Source organism: Solanum lycopersicum, chromosome 12, assembly GCF_036512215.1.
Source record: "Solanum lycopersicum chromosome 12, SLM_r2.1".
Lineage (NCBI taxonomy): Eukaryota > Viridiplantae > Streptophyta > Magnoliopsida > Solanales > Solanaceae > Solanum > Solanum lycopersicum.
The window spans coordinates 12039397-12064084 of record NC_090811.1 but is presented as its reverse complement, the minus strand read 5'-3'; the positions used below and the strand labels follow the sequence as shown (position 1 = coordinate 12064084).

Sequence of the window (24688 nt, the reverse complement as noted above, 5' to 3'; positions counted from 1 at the left end):
GAAATTGAATTGTTATAAATTATTTTTGAAAGGACCTCTTGGGGAAATGAATCCCAATAGTGAAGAACACATACCTTGTTGACGATTATTCCACAAATTTCGAATAAAAATCTTGGAGCCTTCGTCTTCTTCCTCAGTCTTTTCTTGTTCTTCAATGGAGTTTCAATAGAGTGTTTTTAAGATATATGAGAGGAATTTGTTAATTATAATTTTAAGTGCGTGTAAGTGACTTAAAGATAACATAAAACAAATATAAAATCATCCACTAAATTACCCAAAATATCCCTCACTTAATTGGGTCTTTTTGTGATATTAAATTGATTTAAAATGACGCAGAAGAATCTGGAAAGTGGAAGTCTGTAGCGGGGCCAATTCAAATAAAAAAATTGGGTCGAGGCAGTGGACCTCGTGGTAGCCCACATCGCGAGGCAAATTTTTTCCTGCCTCGTATTGGCTGCGCGAGGTGTTGCTGGCTCCACGTCTTGGCTGTCGGAAGCTGCTTTGGCAGGTTGCTCGCCAAGGTTGGGTCCTCCTCAAGGACCCTTCAGGTGGTCTTGAGGGAGTTGTTACTGAATGATTGGACCCTTTATACTATATTTTACCGATTTAAAGTATTTTCAAAAAAAATTTACTTCATTTTACACTCCCAAGCCTTCACCAAACATGGGGACATCTACTAGTTCAAATTAGCTAGTTTTCGAACCTTAAGGTCTTTCTTTGTTGTTTTGGCTCTAACATTTTATAATTGAGTTTAACACATTAATATTGGTCTGTAAACAACATTTTAAACATTATTCAATATTCTAAGTCATAGAACTTCTAGAGTGTTACATAGACCATCAACCTTGATATGTCCATGTCGCCTATCAAAATTGATGCCTTGCCCTCTTTTCTTGATGACCGACCCATTTCAACAAAAAAAAATCATTCTACTCCTCATGTCCTTAACCATATCCAGATCATATAGAGATAGTTGGGTGAACTTCAGCCCATACTTATTCACACTAAGAGAGTTTTCTTTAAGTGTAAGAAATTCTTTTACGTTAGAATCTTTCAATTCTCGGGAAAGAAACTCCCCAAGAAAGATTCTTCAAAACAGGCCCAACTTGGATGGGGTACATCCTCATCTCTACCCTCCTTTCATTGGTCAAAGTATGTCCTAGCAACACCCTTGAGTTGATATGCAACTAATTCAACCCTGTCACAGTCAGCAACAAGCATCACCTTGAATAACTTTTTCAGTTCCTGAGTGAAATTTTCTGGATCCTCAACAGTGTTGGAACCAGTAAAACTTCGGGATTCATCGTTAAGAACTAGCGAATACTAAAGTGTCAGCCCCTTCTTGTCGAGCTCCTCTTTTATGACCAACCTGGTTAGTCACATCCTGACTACACATTTTACTTACCTCTCGGAATTCGGCATTGGTAACTTCTCCCTAGGGTTACACTCTTGGTTTAATGAGGTACCCCGTGTTTCTCAACATTCATACTAGTCGGACGACCTCTTACTGCTCTTCGTAGAGGCATGGTTATTTAAAAGCACGTGCAAGAAACCTTTAGAGATAAACTCTAACACACGAAATAGTTGGTAAGAGGTGAAAAAATTCCTTGATGTTGAAACCTCTTAATTATATGTGTGACGTGCTTCACACAGATAACTTGGACTCTACAGACACGTCTTCATAGACTCCATAGAACTCTTGAAATATGTGCTCTGATACCAAGTTTGTCACGCCTTGAGCCTACACCCTGGACATGGCAGACACTCAATGACCATTGCTGACCTTCACCGAACCCTTGAACTTTCTACTTAATCAGGGAAAGACTTAAACACAACATAACTCAAGAAATAACATAAAGTTAATAGTTAGCAAAAGTGGCAACTGATGTCTTAAAAGATTATAAATGTAATGAATAAGACTAAAGAACAATGTTATTTGTCTATCAGGAATGTAGGAGGCTCATCAACTGACTCTGAGTTGCTTACTTGATCAATAGTACGCCGAATGCCAATGCAAGTTTTCACCGTCTTCATCATAAGACTACAAGCCAAGTGTTATCATTACATTAAATGTATGTTATGCAAGTTGGAATGTTGGAACAACAACCTAATCTTGAAAAGAGTAAGAAGAAACACTTAACTTGGCTCTACTCAACTCATGAATAACTGAACATAAATGTATGTATATACAGCTTGTAAAACAATGTAGACAACTTAGTTCGCTAAAGAAATGTGATAAAAAAAACTCAACTTTACTTTTATAATAAGCAATATAGTTTATGTGACAGATTCTCTAACTGACAACCACCACTTTGAGCATCAGTGGTGATATAGCATCTAGCCCACGCTTCCAGAACTGTCTTATAGTTTGTCATCACATAGAACTATTTAACTTAGTGGCTCCACTAGCATAACTTATGTGATCATCTAAAAAGTATGACCCAGAATACCCATCATGGCTTCATAGTTTATAGAGACTTGAGTTATTATGAACTCGCAACCCCATATCGGTGCTTAATACTACTCCAAAAATTATACTTAGACCGTATTTTTAAAACAACCTATTTCTTTGGGTTTATACTCAATACTTACCTTTAAATTCTCTCTTGGAATCGATGTTCCCTTTTCTTACCCAAAACTCTTTTGGAAATCTTAGTTTCCTCTTTTCTTAAATAAGAAAACATTTATGAACTCTTAGGGAATTCTTTGTTCCCTTATAACATTTGAGAAATGAACTCAACTATTTACTATTTACTTAAATTTAAACTTGAGTCTTAAAAAAATTAAAATATTGATAACGACTCTTGAAAACTTTTAAGAACATTTCTCTTACTTGCTTCTTAACTTTAGACTTGACTCTTAACTTCTTTGACTTTGATCCAAATTTTCCTTGAATTTCATTATTGATTCAAGGTTCATATGTCTTTTTTATGGATGATTTCATTATTTTTAGATGTGCCTTAGTGCTAGAATAAACTAGGAAATATAGGCACATCACTTAGGAACTAGTACGAAAAGGTGGGGGAAGAATGGGGAGAACTGGCGTCCCGCCTAGGAGGTAGCCTCGGGGGATGACAATTGTTTTCATGAAGAATGACTCTTATAATGCACAAATTTTAATTGATCAATATTCAATGGGAGTATCAACAATGAACACAAATAATAACTTTTTTAAAAAAAATAAGCACACGAAATACAATCCATATTTATTAACTTTCAACTTCCCGAGTACTTTATGTTCTCGAGATAGGTCATTCAGTTTAGTGTCAATTCTATATCTCTCCCTTAATAATATATTTTACTTCCTTCCTCACCAATTTCTTAAACGATTGATGATTTAAAATTTCACATAAATCATTTGTCATATTGAATGATAAATTAAGTTTAGAATATAATTGATCAATTATTACTAAATAATAAAAATGCACATCAAAGTAAATCTCTTGTATTCATTAGTTTATAGTGGATACACTTAAAGTTTTTTCATAAAAACTTTTATCAGTCAACTTATAATTATAGGTAAAATAATTATTTTAAATATTATTTTGTTTTTTTTCCCTAAACTAATTGCTAGTCAAACTTCAATTACTCTAATTCAACCAACCAAACCCAACCCACCAAACACTTTTTAAAACAAAATACTAATTAATACCTAAATTTTAACGACTTGATAATCAACAATGGCCTATTAACTCGGTCACTCACACCCCTCTTTCCCTATCCCCACAATATATGTCCATCTCTCCCTACAAATCGTTATAAGTAAACCCACATCCTGATTCTTCATTTATGATATAAGATATACTAAATTGAATTTTTCTGTGGAAACAATAAAGAAAATGGGTCTTATCAAGCGTCAATGAAATCTTGGAGAGGATGAACTATTGCAGAAGCAAGTAGAGGAACATGGAGCAGAGAACTGGTAATCTATAAGCCAATCGATTCCTAGTAGACCTTTAAAATAGTGCAGGAAGCATTGGTGTAGTCATCTTAAACCTCAATTGGACCTTCGACCTTTTACTCTAGAAGAAGATGATACTATTTTCAAAGCTCATGCAAAATTCGGTAATCAATGGGCTATGATAGCATCTTTGTTACTAGTCGAACCAATGACTTGATAAAAAAATCATTGCAATTCCACCCTTAAACAAAATCATTCTTCCGTGTCAGAAGATTAACATTCGAAAAACCTCAATTCAGTGTAGATATAGGTTTAAATTTAGGAAGCCGAATCTCATTTTAGCAATTTGGAATTTTGTAAGATTCCTCAGTTGTGTCTTTATTCGCCTGTTGTCCGGCCCTAACAAAATTTCTCTCTCTCAATGTATTCAGCAGTAATTCCTGACAATTAACATCTCTGAGTTTATATGAATCTGATTTAAGAAATTTGGGTATATCTAGGTGCCCTTGGTTGAGCCTTTATACACACATTGCCCCATTAGGTCAAATTTTACCTCATTCATCAGTTTCACCAGCAATACCTAATCCTTCAACAATTGTGAGTCCAAATGGATCTAATATGAGCAATTCAAATTTAGCTAAGTTACCTCAGTTGAATCTTAATTTTTCCATTACCCCACTAAGTAAACTTATGCCTCTTTCATCAGTTTAACCAGTATTGCCTGGTCCCTCAATAACTTTGTGTCTCTCTTTACTTGGATTCAAATCTATCGAGAATTTCAATATGATAAACTAAATCGATCAAGTAGCTCATCTGACACCTGTATCAACATCTAAATCCAATCCATCAAATTTTATGCCCAAAACAGCAATAACATAGAATGATAATTCTGGTCTTACAAGTATGGATAAATAGTTGTTGAGCCCAAATATTTTGAATGTGTTACAATAAATGATATGAAAAGAAATTACAAATAATGTGTCTTAGTTAGAGAATCAAAAGGATTCAATGAACATAGAAGCAACAATGGATGCTGCCGTCAACAACATTGTCATTAGCAAAGATTGAGTAAAAGTTGAATAAGGAGGAGAAAAAAACTGAAGAGATCATAGTTATCATTTTCCTTAAACTTTAATTTTTTTATAGTATGTCATAAACAATTTTAGAAATGTAGGATAAGATAGCAAAACTATCTAGTTCATAAGAAGTGTATGGAAGACCAAATCACTCCCACCTACCCCATGCCACCCAAACAGATTTAGGAAGAGATTAGAAATGATGAATCTTCAATTAATACTCGACACAATCATCTATTTAGTTCTAGATGAAAAGTGACATCTTGAAGTACTAATCATGTTCTAAATTGATTAAAACATTCAAATACATAATTACATATTTGTATGATTGATTATGAGAAAGTTTATTACTAATTAGAAATTAAATAAAGAACAAAATGAGTTCATGTGTAATTAATAACGTAAGCCTCTTCTTGTTGTTAAATATAGTCAAAATTTAACACAATATTTTGTAATCTATACTTATAAAATTCATAACATATTTGAGAAACATTTTTTCAACGGAGCTAGGAAATTTTCTAATGTATAGAGACACAAGTATTTTGTGCTAGTCCAGTATCTCAAATGAAATAATAATGCATAATTTAAGGAAGACCTGATTTGATGAGTTCAATACTGTAATATTACATGTAACATGCAGTTTTAAAAAAATGAATATATGGATTTTTTATGTGCACATTATCTACTTGTTTTTTCTTCCAGAATATGTGAAGTGTGTAAAATTCTTGAGTAATACATATTTAACTAAGAGATGAACAAAAAATGTTGGAAAAACAACAAGAAATCTTCCAAGTAAGAGTTGTGTTATCCTTTAAATTTCAGAATCTAACATTTTTTTTGTGTGTTTTTCATCAAGCTGGAAAGGCGAAGTTGTTCTATATTATGCTAATAGTGCAATGCAAACCTTCTAATGTCTTAATCATCTTAGCAAATGAAATATAGAGTGTTGTGAATATTTCTAAAGAACTACAAAAGTGATTCATTTGAGTAGGCGACAATCTACAAAAATTGCATGATACCATACTTCAACAAAATAATAGAAAAATATAGAAGACAAGATATTGAACTCTCATCAAATAACATTTCAAATTGTTCGCAGAGAAAGTATCAAAAGATATTGATACAAACTAAAAAATATATACCATAAAGAAAGTACCATAAGTATAAACCAGTCTTTCTTTCATTTTAATATTCACAATAAGATAATAAGTTTTTATTTATTATTTATAGAAAAAGATCAAGATAGTACATTAGAAGTAAAAAATAGTGTTTGCGGACAACCTATATACTCCATATCAAACAACATCTCTTTTACGGAAAGTCAATCTACAAGTTTTTTTTTCTTTTTCGCATGAATTTTCTAATGTTAGTCATACTTTTTTTAGAGATATTGCTTTTGATTTGAATATAATTTAATTATGTTTCGCTTTTAGCCTTGTTAAAAAGTGTTGAGAACACAACACGTTTATTTTACCAATATTATCTTATATATGAATCATGTAAAACAAAGTTATGTATAATTGTACCTATATATGTATTTTCAATATGATCTTTACATATTACAATGTTTGAATAATAAAATAAAGCAAATGTAGCCGCTTTTGTTCGTTATGTCTAAGTAAATAATTTAATTAATATTCTTCTTATCCAACCTATTAATTAACTCCATATTCGCCCAATTTAGTGTTCAACTCATAAAAAAACATAAAGCAACATAAGCTAACCGTCAAAATTAAAAGTATATATTATATATTCAATTCACCACTATAATCATCATATGTCATATCATATATATTCATATAAAAAAGAATCTTATGCCTACCTATGTGGCGCAACCACAAACCAATATTCCCTTTTAACTTATTTATTTCCAAAATTAGTCTTCCCTTTCAGGAAAATTTGTGACTTTTATGAAAAGTTGCGACTTTTATAAAAAGTTGTGACTTTTGATGAAATGTTACAACTTTTACGAAGAGTTACAACTTTTAAGAAGAGTGAAATTTTTATGAAGAATTGCAATTTTAATGAAGAGTTGTGACTTTGATGAAGAGTTGCATTTTTTATAAAAAAAGTTGTAACTTTTATGAAAGGTTACAACTTGTCCAAAGAGTTGTGACCATTCCAATAAGGCACAATAAGAATTTACTCACACTACCCTTTGTTATCTATGAATAGAGGGGTTTTCTCTCATTTTAACACAAAAAAAATTCTAAACTACTTCTTCTTCTGCACAATTAAATATTTGTGAACTTTGCTTGTGTTGATGAGCTCTCTCAAAGCATTGGTTTTGTATCAACACATCGGTGAATAAAATCCTTTTGTCCTGAGATGATCTATTCCTTTAAACCTCCGATACTGGAACGAAATAAGTTTCTTAAGGTTACAATATGCACTAAACGGGCCCAACTTTTTCATTTATAATTCATTTTACTATTAAATATCGTGTCATATTTTCACAATCTTTAACTTATGCTTGTTTTATTAATTCTTTATTTTTGAGGACATGTTTTAAACTTTGTTATTTATATTTGTGTTTTTGATCATTATGTTGAAGTAAAGATATATTAATAAAGAGTTTAATGTAATCATTAGATTATTGGTATCATATAGATTAGAATTCTTAAACTTGTAAAATAAATGACTTTGATCTTTACTTAGTTTTCAATGGCTAAAAGATCCATGGAATGTCCAAGAAGGGACTTTGAGTGTTCAAAAGTTATGGTGGTTCCACACTACCTTGGAGTTTTATTTATTCAACTTTCGATGTTATTGCGACATTCAATCGATTAGTTACATCCAAAAAATAATGGGATGTAGTGTGATGGTAAGTATTGTACTCAACCTTAATCCAACAGTTGGTGTTAAAATGTTGAGTTGGAGTCAATGAATTACCTCTCAAAGTAAGATGAATATATATGAATGAAATATTTGAACGAATTAATTATCTCCTCAAAAAATGAGTTTTAACCATATTGATCGAAACATAACTAAAAAAATATGTCTTCTGTCTATCAAAGTATTGTCATTGACTGCAGTATGATTTTGAATAATGGACTTGCCAAGATATCATTCAATCCAAATTATTTGAGCGACATACATTATTTCATTGAAATCAAAGAGATGTGTTTTTATATTTTAATAAACTTCTCAAGTACACAACTAATTATATAACCTGTATAATACTTAGATTCTTTATGTAGAGGCCTTGAATAGGAGGAAAACTCTCGCATTTGACGAATATGTGTGTACCACTTTTTGAAAATACCAATATAGACAATGAAAAAATTACATATCTTTTCGAATGACTTTGTTGATGAATAACTACAGTAAAATGATAAATTAATAACAAAATCCATAAACACTATGTTCAGAAGTCAAATATTGATGTAATTTAACAACGTGCGAGGCGCGAACAATTTACCTAGTTCATAAATATTGAAATATAAAAATATGTACATCTGCAGGCATCCTATCTTTGTGCTCAATTGAGTCTTTCCCTTGCTCAAGCACGAGTTAGGGAACATTTAAATCCTCTGTGTATACACAAAACGAAATTAAAGAATTTCAATATTTATTACAATAGTCTTTTTTCAATTGTTATAATAAATTACTTAAAATAATTATTCTATGTTACTAATTAGTACTTGTTAAATAGATCTATCAATCAATTAATTTATACTATTGTGCAACAAAATGTTTCACTACTAATATTTAATGCATATATATTAACCTATAAACCTCCTTTTTATATGATCACTGATAACGTCTATAGATAAAAGGATTCAAATCGAGATTAACTTATGAAAAAAAATTTGCAAACTTTATGCATAGATTGTGTAAAATAGTTTTACACTATAACATTGCTAATAATGTGATAATAAGTAATTTTATATAATGAACATTAACGGCTTAATCTAAAAAATCATCATTCATAGAAATTAACATGTGAACCTCCTTTGTACATGAAGTATTGATAACATCTATATATAAAATAATTCAAATTTAGGTCATAAGGGATAAATGGTGCAAAAACAATAAATAAATGGTGTAAAATTATTTTACATGATCACGTTGCTTATGATGTGATAATAAGTAATTCTATAATAAACATTAATCAGTAACAAGACAAATTACATAATAACCTATTATGATAATTCAATTTGGAAAATTTAATATGTGACAACGATGTATGTTGAAATGTTTATGTTGTTTTAAGGTTTATTATAGAGTATTATATGTTGTGCATATTTAAAGGAGAGGTGCATCTTAAAAATACGTGCATAAACCTTTTTAAATTTTGTTCGGAATTGGTTATATGAATAGTTTATCATGTGTTAAGGTGCACAATCGATATATGTTATTGTTTCAACTTCAATATTCCTTGGTGTGGAAACTTAGGAACTCGAATGGACCACCATGCCTATCTTTGGAGAATTTCCTATTGTAATTCTTATATATATTTATCTAAATTTACTCCCTCTCTTATTATTTCTTAGTATATATTCTTTTATGTTTGGTTGATAATTATTAAAGCTATTTAGATGCAATTACTTTACCATTAATTGTGTAGGAAAATTCACTCAACATGATAAATAAATTAAATTTATCTCATGAAACAATTTCAAAGTTACTTAGAAGATATAATTGATAAACTTTCTTTTATTTTGGCAATGACTAATATTTATCAACTGATATAACTTTTGAGTGAAATATATTTTTGATTCACTATTTTCTAATACAAACATTAAGCAAAAATTAGATATTGTTGTGCAACACGTGTGTGTGTGAGCACACACATGCACACATATGTGGGTGGGTGTGCGCGTGCATGTGCCTGTGTGCGTAGGTGTTTGTTGTATGCAGATCCATCAAAATGTCACACTATATATTATTTGAAAACATAGCCGTAAATACGAGAGGCACATAATTAAAAAAATTAAAGATCAAACTCATCAAATTTGAACTTTAGATGTGTCTTTACTTGTAGTGTCAATCTACGCTAGGTTTCAAATTGGATCGGCAAGTCTAGTCATAGGTTTTAATAAAAGAAACATCTCCAGTTGCCTATTTGGATTAATTAATCCACTTGATAAGATTAAACCGCTAAAGAATGAAAATATAATTAAGTAATATATAATAATATAATCTCTCTAACACTTTGAGCTATTAGATGAGATGATCACAAACAAAAGATAACATTCAAGTTTTGTTGCTCCTCATATAAAAATTCTTGTTCTTGACACGTAAGAAAAATAATTGGTACTCAATATGTGTGGCACATGTTAAAAATTCAATTAAGTGAGTAAAAGGGTATGCTCGCTGTGTATGATATATGGACTTCTGAATTGTAATTGACCATTTAGGAGTTAAACAGTATGAAATGTGAAGATCTTGAAATACATAATATCAAGTTCTTTAAATTTTTTCAAGATATCCAAGTCAAGATTCGTTGTTTATGATTAATTTTTTTCTATTTATGATGAATTAAATTTAGTTTAGAAAAGGAATATTTGTTGGGAAAATTTCTTATTTTATTCATGTCTATGTATAAAACAACAAAATAAAAAGTTACACCTACATGGCAAAGCCCAAACTAACTAACCCATTACCAACAAACCAAATAAATAATCATAAAAAAAAATTAAAAAACCCAGGCCCAAACAAAACATGATAGTGAATTATATCTATTATAGGGTAAGGTTTCATAATTAGATCTCATTCACAAATTTTTTTTCACTTCGCCTGTTTCTCCACTCTTCCTTTGATTTTATTTCTTCAAATCACAATGGTGCCTCCTTGGACTAATCCATCACTTTGCCTTCTGTTGCTATGGAAAGAATAAGCTAAAAAGAGTAAATATCGTGGTTTCGTAATTTGTCCTCCTTGCTTGCTACCGACTTAATAGTTTTTTTGTTGTTGCATTCTCAGGTTTTGTGGATTGTGCTTGTTGTCTTTTTACTATTGGATCTTGTCTAAAGGAGAAAACCCTCTTCACTTTGCAAGTCATATCACTTATTTTTCTCCTTATCCTTTTCATATAGTGTCCTCTATCTATCTTTCAACATGTGGTCATGTGAAAAAGTGCATGGGAAGCTTTGCTCTGCCGCCCTTTACTAGTGTTGATGGATTCCTCTAGGTTTAATAGTTCAATTCTAGACTCCATATCTCCAATTTTTCCGATTCCTTTTTAGTTTCTTAAATAGTATTTCCCCCATTTTGTTGCCTCCAAGGGTTTTTTAAATATTCTTCTTTTGGAAAAATTGATGTTGTAGCCTCTCCTTACTTTCTATACCCTTAAAGGTGATACTGTTAAGTACGGGCATAGTAGTTTGTAGTTGATGATTCTCCTCCCACTAGGCTACATGCGATTAAAACTTGTAAAATGTGCAAATTCCTCTCGATCAATAGCTATTTTGCCAAATGATTTGCTAATTTATTTTCTTCACTTAAAATGCATTGAAACATATATTATTTCTTCTGTAAACTTCCTCGTATTTCCATCACAATTGCTGAAATTTTCCATGAACATGCACACTTCCCTTATGGTACCTTATACATTAGCATTGCGTAGTTCTGAATGATAAGTTTTCTATGTTGTTATTGTTTGCAATGCTCGTATTCTCTCTAGAATGGCTTTATCTTCTGTGACAGTATTGGTAATATTATGTATGCTTGCTCCTTCTACATATTCAATATCTCTCTTATCATTCTTTCTAAAAAAAGCCAAAGAACTGATAACCGAATTTCCTAGGGAAGCTTCATTTTCATTATATTTCGCCCACCCATTCGGTGGGAATCCCCATAATACTATATTTATCTCCATTTTAGGTCTATAACTTATCCACTTTATCAATAAATTAGACCAATTTATAGGACAATACCTATGAGGCTTAGCCTTCCCAGCATATACATGTTCCTAGTGACATTGCGAATGATTCATGTTACTGATGTCTTCTCCCGTTCATGCTTTATCCTGTTTCTTTTTCTCCATAATTCTCATATTAAAAAGGTAGGTAGAGATCTTTAGAAATGCTCATATCTTCCAAACATTTGTGCCCAACCACGACATTATAACTTTTATTCATTGAAGTACATCGATGTTTAGGCCTACAAAAAAGTAAAAGTAGGACCAAGTTCGCTTGATGAATCAAATTTTATAAATACACAAGCTAATATCTCTTTGTGCCATCTACACCCCATTTCTGACTCTATCGTCCATTTTTAAATATGTAAATTTGGTGCCCTTCACACCAAACAATATGTTGAATGTACCCTGCTAAAACTCTTCTTTGATCTTAGAGTAATAGAGAATAGCGAAAGCTCATATAACTTGGCTGGCTATTCCCTCTAAGTCAATCTTCCAGTCGGAGGATATAATGGTCTCTTATGGCTATTTACGTTACAGTCATAATCATCTTGAAATAATGTGTTAAGTCTTTTAAGTGAATGTGTTTTGCCCGCACAATTACAAGAGTTGCACTATCTCTTTGTACTTAATTCACAAACCTTTTGAACTATGCCAAGCTCAATCTTGCTACCATAAATACACAAGTTAATCTTTAAAAAAAGGAAACGAAAAAACAAATAAATAAATGGAAGGTAAATGCTGATGATTGTAAATGGATAAAACATGTTAAATTCGTAACTGAAATTCACGAGAATTTTCTGTATAAAGAATTTCATACCCCATGGAACTATACCAACCAGCTACCTGAGGTATCAAGAGCAGATGGGGAGAAGAAAACTGAGTTCATAAATTCGTCCCCGTTCGTATTTGTGAACCCAGATCACGAATTTACGAACTAAATTTTCTTATCCCAATCTTCTCCACATACCTCAGGTAGCTGGTGGGTATAGTTCCATGGGGTATGAAATTATTTATACAGAAAATTCTCGTGAATTTCAGTTACGAATTTAACTTGTTTTATCCATTTACAATCATCAGCATTTACCTTCCATTTATTTATTTGTTTTTTCCATTCCTCTTAAGATTAACTTTTGTATTTATGGTAAGCAAGATTGAGTTTTGCATAATTCAATAGGTTTGTGAATTAAGACAAACTGATAGTGCACCATTTAATTCACTTACATGGACTGTATGATGAAACCCAGAATTCATTATCCCATTCCTACCTTGATTAACACACCCAAGAATTGTCACAGCCCAAATTGAAGTTGTTCTCAATGGAGATTTGGGTCTTTTAATTAGGATATATCTGTTGACATCCAATTTTGACCTTCCCGATAGGAATTAATTAATGAACATCTTAATTCTAAATAATTTGAAATATTTAGAGTTTATAAATATAAAATGTTTTTTCAAGTCATTTTAAATTAATTTTATCTCTTTTATAATTTTCGGATAATATATATGTATATATATTATCCGAAAATCATCTCAAAAAGATTTTATCTTGTTTAAATATTTTACTAATTAGTTTAATTATATAATTTCTTGCGTTTTTGGATAAGTTATTGTACAATTAAGTCGATTATTTTATTTTGTTAAAATTAAAAAGCTTATTAATTAATTTATATTAATTTGTCTTCTTATTAGCCAAATATATAAGAATAAATTAGCAATTAAATCACAATTATTAACATAATTATTCAAAATAGCAACAATTTAAAATATTTATCTAAATTGGTAGAATGACAATATTTTTATAAAATAATATTCTAGTATATTTTAGTATTTAAAATTAATTTTATTTATAAAAAGATCCATTATTGGAAAAAAAATACACACTAATAACCGTTATAAATTGGAAAAAAATACAATTTACATTTTTTTTTATTATTAGTCACTTTTTTCCTCACATTTCGTGTTTCCTCACCATGTCTCAGCTTTCAAGTCTAGATTTCTTCAAGGTGCTAAATTGTTTCTCACCAAGAAATTCTTTATTTGTTAAACTAAAATTATTTACTAATTCAAGCAGTTTCTCGATTGGCAAGGTAATTTTCATCATTCAAAATTAGTTTTTGATTTGATGTTTAAAGCACAGATTATACACAATACGGATATTTAGTCAAATTTTTAAATTTTCATTTGAATTTTTTAATATATTCATCATATATTTATAATTTTCAATTTTTTTTGTGATTCTCTTTTAATTTTTTCAGATTTTTAGATTTTAGAATTTCATATATATGATTATTTTGTTTAATGTTGAGTACATTTTAATATTTTGAATACCTTTTTTTAATATGATGTTGAATACATTTATATCATAAATACAAAATACAATATAAAAACTAGAATGAATACAAATACAAATAATATATCTATTAGAATGAATACAACTTAGGAAAGGAAACATAATTTTAAAGAAAAAAATAAAATATACAATAAAAAATAAAATGAATACTAATATGTTTCTTAAATAACTACAAAATCATTTGACATGCTTATTGGAATGAATACGAACTAATAAAGAAATACATATTTAATCATACAAAATACAACATGAAAGCTAGAATGAATATAACTAATATAGATGACATACATATTGGAATGAATACTATTTAAGAAACGACACAAAATTCTGTTAAATAAAGTAAATACGTTGTGAGAAAAGTATATCAAATAACATATGAAAATACAACATGAAAACTAGAATGAATACAAATACAAATGACATACATATTCGAATGATATAGTTTAAGAAAGGATACAAAAATATGGTAAATAAAATACATACACTGTGAGAAAAGGTGTTCAAATTTGTAAATTTCAAAAAAAAAATAAAATTTAATAGATAAAACTCAAAGGTTTTCATAACAACAACTAATTTTGAAAGACAATGACAAAAAATGGCCTTTATGAAGAAGGAAGAGACCACCTATTTTAGGTCTTATAATCTTTTGTAAAGAAAGTAAGAAAGATTTTTAGCAACTTAATATAAATTGAAACATCGTCCCTTGATTTTCTCTAGTTTGTCATTTCTTAATTATATTATGTTAAATTAAATAAAGAAAAAAAATACATAAATCAACTCATAACAAATTAAAATATTGTCATTTTTAATAAATATTGAAAGTTTGCTATGGAATCCTATTAAATGTCAAAATATTGTTGTTTTGAAAAATTTCCCAATATATAATCCCATTTAGATAAACCAATTTTGAGCCTTTTAATTTGCAATTTACACCAGCCAATTACCCAAACCTTCAACCCAATGTTAAACAAAAAAATCAAGGCCCAATTCTAGCAAAAATCCCAACCCAGCTCCTCCAATTAACCCGACCCAACCTTGTTCTAAAAAGAAATCTAGCAATGTAGTTTTCTCCTTTTGATGATAACAGTGACGTACATTGCCCTTCTCATCATCTTCCTTTTGTTCCTCGACAATTCGCACGGCAAGTAGCATGCGAGTCGTCCATCCTCATCCAGGTGTTACGATGTCAAGTCGCGTATGTCCTTGTTGTTAGGTGGTGGAGCCTGATTAATTTTAGGTTTTCCTATTTATTCTCTATTTTAGGATTTCCTATTTATTCTCTATTTTAGGTTTTCCTATTTGTTCTCTATAACCAAAAATAGTCTGATTTATTACTATAAATATACCTCACTGCCGTGGTCTGAAGGAATGAAGATGTTGGTTGCAAAAGGAACATTAGAGGGTTCGAAGTCTGTTGATATGGGTCTTTGCGAGAGCTGTGTTATGGGCAAACAGAAAAGAGTAAGCTTCACAAAGACTCCTAGAGAGCCAAAGAAAGTGCGGTTGGAAATGGTCCATACAGATGTTTGGGGACCATCTGCATTATCATCACTCGGAGGATCAAGATTCTATGTTACCTTTATTGATGATTTCAGCAGGAAGGTATGGGTTTACTCCTTGAAGCATAAGTCAGATGTGTTTGAAACATTCAAGAAGTGGAAACCTGAAGTTGAGAATCAGACCGGTTTTAAAGTCAAATGCCTAAGGTCTGACAATGGAGGAGAGTATGACAAATCAGAGGTCAAGACATTCTGTGCAGCTGAGGGAATCAGATTGATGAGAAGAGTTCCTGGTAAGGCAAGGTAGAATGGAATTGCTGAGAGGATGAACAGAACATTGAATGAGCGTGCAAGGAGTATGAGGATACAATGTGGGCTGCCCAAAACATTTTGGGCGGATGCTGTGAGCACAACTGCATACTTGATCAACAGGGGACCATCAGTTCCTTTAGGGTTCAAGAATCCAAAGGAGGTGTGGACAGGAAAAGAACTCAAGTACTCACACTTAAGAGGACTTTTGGCTGCACTGCTTATGTTCATGTTGATCCAGAAAAGAGAGACAAGTTTGATGCCAAGGATGTGAAGTGTTACTTCATAGGATATGGTTCTGATTTGTTTGGTTACAAGTTTTGGGATGACAAGAATAGAAAGATCCATAGACATTGTGACGTGACATTTGATGAGTCTGTCCTGTACAAGGACAGAGAGCAGAAGGTTCTAGAGATTACAAAGCAAGTGGGAGTTGAGGTTGAGTTGGAGAATAGTAACCCAGAGATGTCGAAGCAGATACTCAACCAACTCCTACTGAAGAATCTGAAGTGGAGCAAGTTACACCTTAGGAGGTGTTAAGGAGATCATCCAGATCCACCAGGGCACCACATAGGTATTCACCTTCATTACACTATCTATTGCTGACTAATGAGGGGGAACCAGAGTCTTTTGATGAGGCCCTACAGGTGGAGGATTTGATCGATTGGGAGCAAGCCATGGATGATGAGATAAGGTAACTTGAGAAGAATGACACATGGGTGTTGACTGAGTTACCTGCAGGGAAGAGAGCTTTGCTGAACAAGTGGGTGTTCAGAATAGAGACTGAACCAGATGGCAAAAGAAGGTTCAAGGCTCGTTTAGTGGTTAAAGGATATTCACAAAGGAAAGGTATTGATTATGCTGAAATATTCTCTCCTGTTGTGAAGTTAACCTCTATTTGAATTCTGTTGAGTATTGTTGCATCGGAAAATTTGCATCTAGAGCAAATAGATGTAAAAACAGCGTTTTTACATGGAGATATGGACAAAGAGATCTATATGCAGCAACCGGAATGATTTGTAGTTCCAGGTAAGGAACACATGGTGTGCAAGCTCACCAGGAGCTTTTATGGACTAAAGCAAGCACCAAGGCAGTTGTACAAGAAGTTTGACTCCTTCATCACTAAGAGTGGATTCTGCAAAGCTGAAAAGGATCCTTGTTGTTACTTCAAGAAATACACTGATTCATATGTCTTTGTAGTCTTGTATGTGGATGATATGTTGATTACAGGATCTATTATGAGGGAGATTAACAATCTGAAGACAAGGTTTTCTGCAGCGTTTGAGATGAAAGATTTGGGTCCAGCAAAACAGATTTTAGGGTTGAAGATTTCTCGGGATAGATCTGTTGGCACTTTAAATCTATCTCAGGAGTTTTACATTGAGAAAGTGCTGAGCAGATTCAGGGTTAATGATGCTAAACCCAGGACTACTCCATTGGCAAATCACTTTATATTGTCAAAGGAGCAGTCACCCAAGACTGCCGAGGAACGTGACCACATGGCACTTGTTCCATATGCTTTAGTAGTTGGTAGTTTGATGTATGCTATGGTATGCACTAGACCTGATATAGCACATGCAGTGGGAGTTGTTAGAAGGTAGATGGCGAACCCTGGGAAAGAGCATTGGGAAGCTGTGAAGTGGCTTTTGAGATATCTGACAGGTACATCCAGTACTTCACTTTGTTTTGGCAAAGGCAAGGTGACTCTACAGGGTTTTGTGGATGCTGATCCTTGTGGGGATGTTGAATCGAGCAAGAGAACATCCGGGTACATTTACACCATAGGTGGAACAGAAGTGAGTTGGATGTCCAGGCTTCAGAAGTGTGTTTCTCTTTCATCTACTGAAGCTGAGTATGCGGAAATAGCTGAAGCTGGAAAAGAGATGATATGGCTGGCAGATTATGTTGAGGAATTGGGCAAGAGGCAAAGCGAGAAGATTCTCTACTCAGATAGCCAAAGTTCCATACAGTTGGTGAAAAATCCAATCTATAATTCGAAGAAAAAGCACAGCAGAAGGCGATACCATTTCACTCACAGGGCAGTGGAGGATGGTGATATGTGCTTGGAGAAGATAGAGGGTGCAAAGAACCCGGCAGACATGTTGACGAAATGTGTTGATGTTGGGAAACTGAGGTTATGTAAAACCTCAGTTGGTCTTCTGTAGTTGTTGCTACAGATGTTGCGGTGCGGTAAAGATGATGATGATGAAGAGATTTCTTTTGAAAATGTATTTTTGGATGACTGAGTCAGTCTCCAAGTGGGAGAACTGTTAGGTAGTGGAGCCTGATTAATTTTAGGTTTTCCTATTTATTCTCTATTTTAGGCTTTCCTATTTATTCTCTATTTTAGGTTTTCCTATTTATTATCTGTAACCAAAAATACTCTGATTTATTAATATAAATATATCTCACCACCGTGGAAGTTTACTCACGGGGTGTTACCACGAAATATTAGGTTTTCTCTTTCTCTCTCTAGATCTCTCATCTCTTTCTCTTGAAAGTTCTTGTGTTGTACATTCATCTAGTGTGCGTGCGTCAATTCGATCCTAACACTCGCCTCGAGATCGAACGACTCTTGTTAACGAGACGTTGGGATTTGTTGAGTAATGGGACATTTTTCATTCAACACCGTCTATTCACCTATCCTTCGAAAAAAATTCAATCTTTGAATTCGAATTTTTCATCCAAATTCCTACCTGATTCCCCCCCCCCCCCCTTATTTGTTAATTTTGGTTTCTTATATAAAAGCCCCTCTTTGGATTCAGCTGGGGAGTTGAAAATAAAATAGAATTTGAATGGAGAGGGGTTGAAGAATATATTTCATTCATATAGTCAAAAACTCATATGTAGAGAAGAATCTCGAATATAAAGTTTTCAGTGTTATACCGACCCGAATTCAATAAAGTTAGCTAGAGAGTACTCAAGTTTCAATTTCATATTTATATGCTTGACGTTCTTGTTTTTTCTTTGGAGTTGTACTTGGTGTGAAATCTCGTTTAAAGGCCCGCTTGTCCCAGAACACTTTTCCCCAAAAGGTTATAGATATTTACTCTCGTGTCTTTGGTTTCATGATGTGTTGGTCATTTGATTTACAGTACGAGGCATTCAATTGTTGAACTTTTTTTTCAAACTATTTGGACTTTTTTTTATTTCAAATCAGTTATGTAATTAGCATGTTTAAAATATTGCTTCCTATTTGAGTGACCATCTTGACACAACTTCTTATTTGTAATCTTCTCTTGTTTGAATCTAATTTCTATCTTAGTAGTGGTGTCTAGGTTTGCTTTCCTTTTGGTATCAAATATATTTGTTCTAATTGTTTTCTTTGGTACTGTGCTTTCATTCAAATCCAAAAGTTCTTGCTACAGATATGTTCATCGTTTTCTTGGTTTCCTCTCTGTTCATTTCTCTTCAAAATGAACTTAATGGATTGCTTAGTTTCATGGGTTTTCTGTTATGCAGTAGCTTTAGCAATTGTCTGACGAAGCCACTTTCATGCTTTGGTTTTGACTTCATTACATTTAGTAATAATAGATATTTTTCTTTGGACTGTTTAATCTTTGTGACAGACTTAATATTATGGTCTTACTGTAATGTTTTTCCTTTATATGTTTGAGCACATTCACACCTGTTGTTGAGACATACAATCAAAATATTTGTTGTTATCAAGTTTCCTTAGTACTTTCATTAAAGAATGTTTAAATATCATTTGTCAAGGCTCAGAAGCTTTAAGTTTGTTCCCTATCAAAGTAAGTTTAAAAATCTTGTGTTGATTGCTTATAAATATTATCTTAAAAATCTCATTTGTCATAAATGCAATTTTGTGTAATGCCAAGTATGTAGTTATCTGTTAGCAGCGTCTATGTTTTTTTATATTTTTAGTTGGGGTCAATGACACTTTGAATTTATAATGATTACCTTGTTTCCCTTGTTATGTTGTAGAGTAGTTGCAAATGATTTAGTGATTGCATTGTTGCCTCTATTTAGTAAAGAGCGAGTTTGGAGTGTTTCGTATGCATAGTAATTTGAGTTGCATCATTTTCTTGTGCACTTGAGATGCTCTAATTAATGTGGTTTTTGCCCTTAAATTTTGCCATGATTTAGTTAAATTGTTGACCCTCTTGAAGGAATTTTTTAAGTTACTAAATGTAAGCTAAAGCTACTGTTGAGACTGGTAAAATGAGAGCATATTTAATATAAATGTGTCATAATGTTAATTTATTATTTGGGTTATGTAGCTATGTGTTTTAAATTGATTTTAACCTTTTTTGGAGAGAATTTTTGCTAATGTATTTCTCATATTTCTATGTTGCATGTGAAATTTGTTGGGGTTCACCCCGAAATCCAATATTTATCCTCGCATTTCGGGAGAGCCGTAAAGGCTCAATTCTTTCATCGAGTCAATCCATAAAATTAACGTGCATGTCCCGAGTTGAAAGGATTAGAAAAAATCAAGAAGTTGAAGAAATTGGACCAAAGAGTCCGACTTTATTTTTTTCAAACTGGTGTATTTTGTTATCTTTTGGCCTAAGACCTTGTTGTCTTTTCTTTTTCTGTACTTATTATTTATTAAATGTCTTGTTAGTCTAGGACAAGTACAAAATGTAATGGGTCCAAATATCGGTCCAGGCGGACAGAAACTGGATTTGGGCCCAACTCCCCCCCCCCCCCCGCCCTCTCTCTCTTTTACTTTATTGCTCATTTGCTTGTTAAATTGTTGTTAGTCCTAGGGTCAAAAGTCCCTCAAGATGTCGTAATGTTTTGACTATTTAAGCTAAATCAACCTAGTCTAAATGATTTCGAGAAATAATAAATTTTGCAAGGAAAAACCTCACTTATATAACAAGTTGATTTTTTACCTTTTTATAGGATTTCAAATAAATTTGAATCGAGTTAATCATTTTAGTCAAACACTTTCATTGTTAGATAACCGCAACTGAAAGGACATCTTAGACGCTTTCAATACCTTCCTACGACATTAATAAGAACCCTTGAAGCCCTTTTTATAAACAATTTCAATTGATTTCCTGTTTTAGTCAATTGGAAGAATAGTTTTCTTAATGTTTCTATAAAATTAAGTGGCGACTCTAAAATCAAGCCTTAAATTCTAAAATATTTTTCTAAATAAAACAATATCTAAGAGGGAATTAGGTGGGTATTAAGTTTATGGGGCAAGTTGTTAGTTTATGGGTTAAAAAGAAAGCTCAAACAAGTAGTTGATTGGGATTAAGACACATGTACAATATAAGGGGGCCGTTAGTGAGATGGGCATGTATGTACCTCTAATTTGATTGTAGGGGCTTAGATGGACGCAAAATATAATGGAGGTCATAAACGTGCCATATATCAAAGTTCGGGGGTAAATCCGTCCTTTTTCTGTTTATTTAATTAGTTCGGTGGATTGAATTTCCATGAACAATTATTGAAGATATAATGAAGTAAACAATTGTACATTCTCCCTAATGCATTAAGCTTTAAGATAAGATGATCACACCCAAAGGTCATGCATTAAAATTTCAACCCCAGATACATTAGAATAAAATTCCGCGACACAGAAAAAAGGATGTAGCTGGGTAAATTAAATTATACGCTCTCTAAATATGATATATGTATATGTGATTGAGAATTTAGGAGTTAAACCATGGAACATGTGAAAATCTTGAAATCCGTCATGATAATTTTTTTCAATATTTCAAGATAAAAGTCTGGCTTATTATTTTTTCCGTCAATGAAGAGTTAGATTTAGTTTTTAAGATGAATAAAAGCATAACATTATGTGATTACTTTAGACTTTTAAAAGGGGGAATGCAAATTAAAGGATTGTGTATTTTTTAAAGAGTTGTAATTTTTTTAAAGGGTTATGACTTTTCTGAAGAGTTGTGAGTTTTTGGGTTGTGACATTTTCGAAGGGTTTTGACCTTTCAGACAAGTTTTGACTTTTCCAAAGGACTGTGACCACTCTAGTAAGGCACTATAAGCACATGCTCATACTATCCTTTGATATCTATAAATAGAGGATTTCCTTTCATTTTTTGCATAACAAATTTCGAGAACCTCTTTTTATTCTGTATAAACAAGTTTTAGTATACCTTACTTCCATTGAGTGATTCGTTGACATTGAGGTTTCAAGTTACCAATTTACCGGGGGTAATATTGTTTTATCCTTAGAGAATAAATTTTATTAACCACCAGTACTTGAGGAACTTTTTTCCCTTAAGGAAGCATGGTGCATTCAGAAGGCTGCAGTTTCTTGTTTTCAATATTGTTTCTAGTTTGTTGCACATTATATCTTCTTTACTAGTTTTTAACCTTCTGGTTTTGAAAATATATTTTAATATATTTTCTTCCATAAATGTCACAACTCTTCAAAATAGTCACAACCCTTTTTTTTGCATTCAAACCTTTTAAAACACAACAATAAGTTTCATAAATGTTATTCCTTTATGCCTCCTAAAAACTAAATTTAATTCTTCATTAATGGTAAAAGATGATCATAAATATTAAGGTTTGAGGTCCATTTCTTTAATTATTGAAAGAAATGAGTATGATGTATTTCAAGTTGTTCACATTTTGCATGGTTTAACTCCTAAATTATCAATCATATGTACATTTATCATATTTAGAGATTATACTTTTATTTACTCTATTATATCATTTTTTTGTTTCATGCATGTGGAATTTTCATCAGATATATCTGGTGGTGAAATTTTAATACATGACCTCTATTTGTGATCATCTAATCATCTAAGAATTTCCTACAATAGCTGAAAAGAGTAACACAAACAATTTAAATTTGGAGGTCATCATTTTATTAAGGTTGCTCTTGGCTTAATATAGTCATTCACTTAACAAAACAGAGAACTACAAGGCCAACAATAATGCTAAGTAGTTAACATAAAGATAAAATCATAAACATCTAAAATACTAAAAAGTAGGACTTCATCATAGTTTTTGACTAAATCAAAGGCAACAATCCTTAACCCACTGAAAGTTTCCAACGTTCCCTCCCTTGAACTTATTCCTCTTATCAAGAATCAGCTCAAATCTGAATCTGTGCACATGCCAAACTCTTTGCGCATATTCTGACATGCTTCCACTTTGAGAGGTTTTGTCAGCAGGTTTGCAAGTTTATCTTGGGTGCCGCTAAATAGAAAATAAACGACTCCTTCTCTAGCAAGATCCCTTATGAAATGAAATCGTATTCTTATGTGCTTAGCACGACCATGAAAGACTGGATTGTTGGATAACATAATAGTTGAGGCATTATCATACATTAGTGTTGTACCAGCTGCGTGCACATGACCAATTTCTTTAAGAATCCTCGTCATCCAAATAGCTTGACAAGCACATTCAGAGGCTGCAACAAACTCAACCATTGTAGTTGAAAAGGTGACAATAGGTTGTCTTCGGGATGGCCAAGCTACTGCTCTTCCACTGATCATAAATACATAGCCTGAAGTACTCTTGCTATCTTCCTTGTAATCAACATAATCACTATCAATAAATCAAACCATACTAGATGATACCCTTTTACAAAACACACCATAGTTCACTATAACTTTTAAGTACCTTAGTACCATTTTTCCTGCTGCAAAATGTAGTTGTATTGGGCACGCCATGAAACGACTAAAAAGACTTACCTACCGGTGGTCAGAATTTTTTCCCATTCACATCTTTCTAAAAAAAACTTCTACCTCGAGCACACGCAATGGAGCCCTGGGTTACCGAAAGCGATCAATCTTTCTTCTGGTGGGAGGGAGTCTTGTAAAGGGGGAGCCACTTGACTGTAGCCGTAGCGAAAGCGAAATAAAAAACATGAAATCAGGAAGAGTGGATGTGAGATACATCAAACTTCCCACTATCTACTTGTATTGAGTTGCATCCACTTTTATGCAATCTTCATATCTTCCAATCTTTTGTCCTGGAACAATAGAATTACAAACTGGATTGTAATTTTCTATTCTAAATCGGTTCAACAAATCCGCTGCATACTTCCTTTGGAATATGGAAACACCATCAGATCTTTGTATCTCCTCGATTCCGAGAAGGAATCTCATTTGACCTAAGTCTGTCACATCAAACTCCTTTATCATGGAACATTTAAATTAACTCAACAACTCGTCATCATCATCAATAAACAAAAGATCATCAACATAAATAATCACAATGAAAATTTTACCTTCTTTTCTTTTAACAAAGAGTGTTTTTTCACTAGAACTACTTTCAAAACCTTCCTTGATGAAATAAGACTCTATTCAACTAAACCAAGTCCTAGGTGCCTGTTTTAGTACATAAAGTATTTTTTGTAGCTTATACACAACATGCTCACTTCCCTTTTTCTCATAACCTTTTGTTTTTTTCTACAAAAACATTTTTCTTCAACTCCCCATATAGGAAAGCTAATTTGACTCTAATTGATACAACTTCCAACCTCTTTGAGTAGCAAAAGCTATGATCATTCTTAATGTATCCATTGTGGAAACAGGTGCAAAAACTTCAATATAATCAATCCCATATCCCTTAGCATAGCCTTTAATCACCAATCTTGCCATGTATTTGTCAATCTAACCAAGCTCATTTAGCATGGTTTTTTAAACCCATTTTACTCCTATTTTCTTTGCATCATTAGGTAGCTCTATCAAGCGCCCGATTTAATTTCTTTCAATGGATTTGATCTCTTCATCC

General features: G+C 32.3%; 1 long non-coding RNA gene across 1 annotated transcript; it reads left to right on the top strand.

Annotated features, from left to right (window-relative positions):
* Positions 1-10708: 10708 nt before the first annotated feature.
* On the top strand, positions 10709-11149 carry LOC112940476 (uncharacterized). The gene is made up of 2 exons (XR_003244711.1): positions 10709-10829; positions 10906-11149. It is a non-coding gene; the product is annotated as an uncharacterized lncRNA (long non-coding RNA).
* The last annotated feature ends 13539 nt before the right edge of the window (positions 11150-24688 follow it).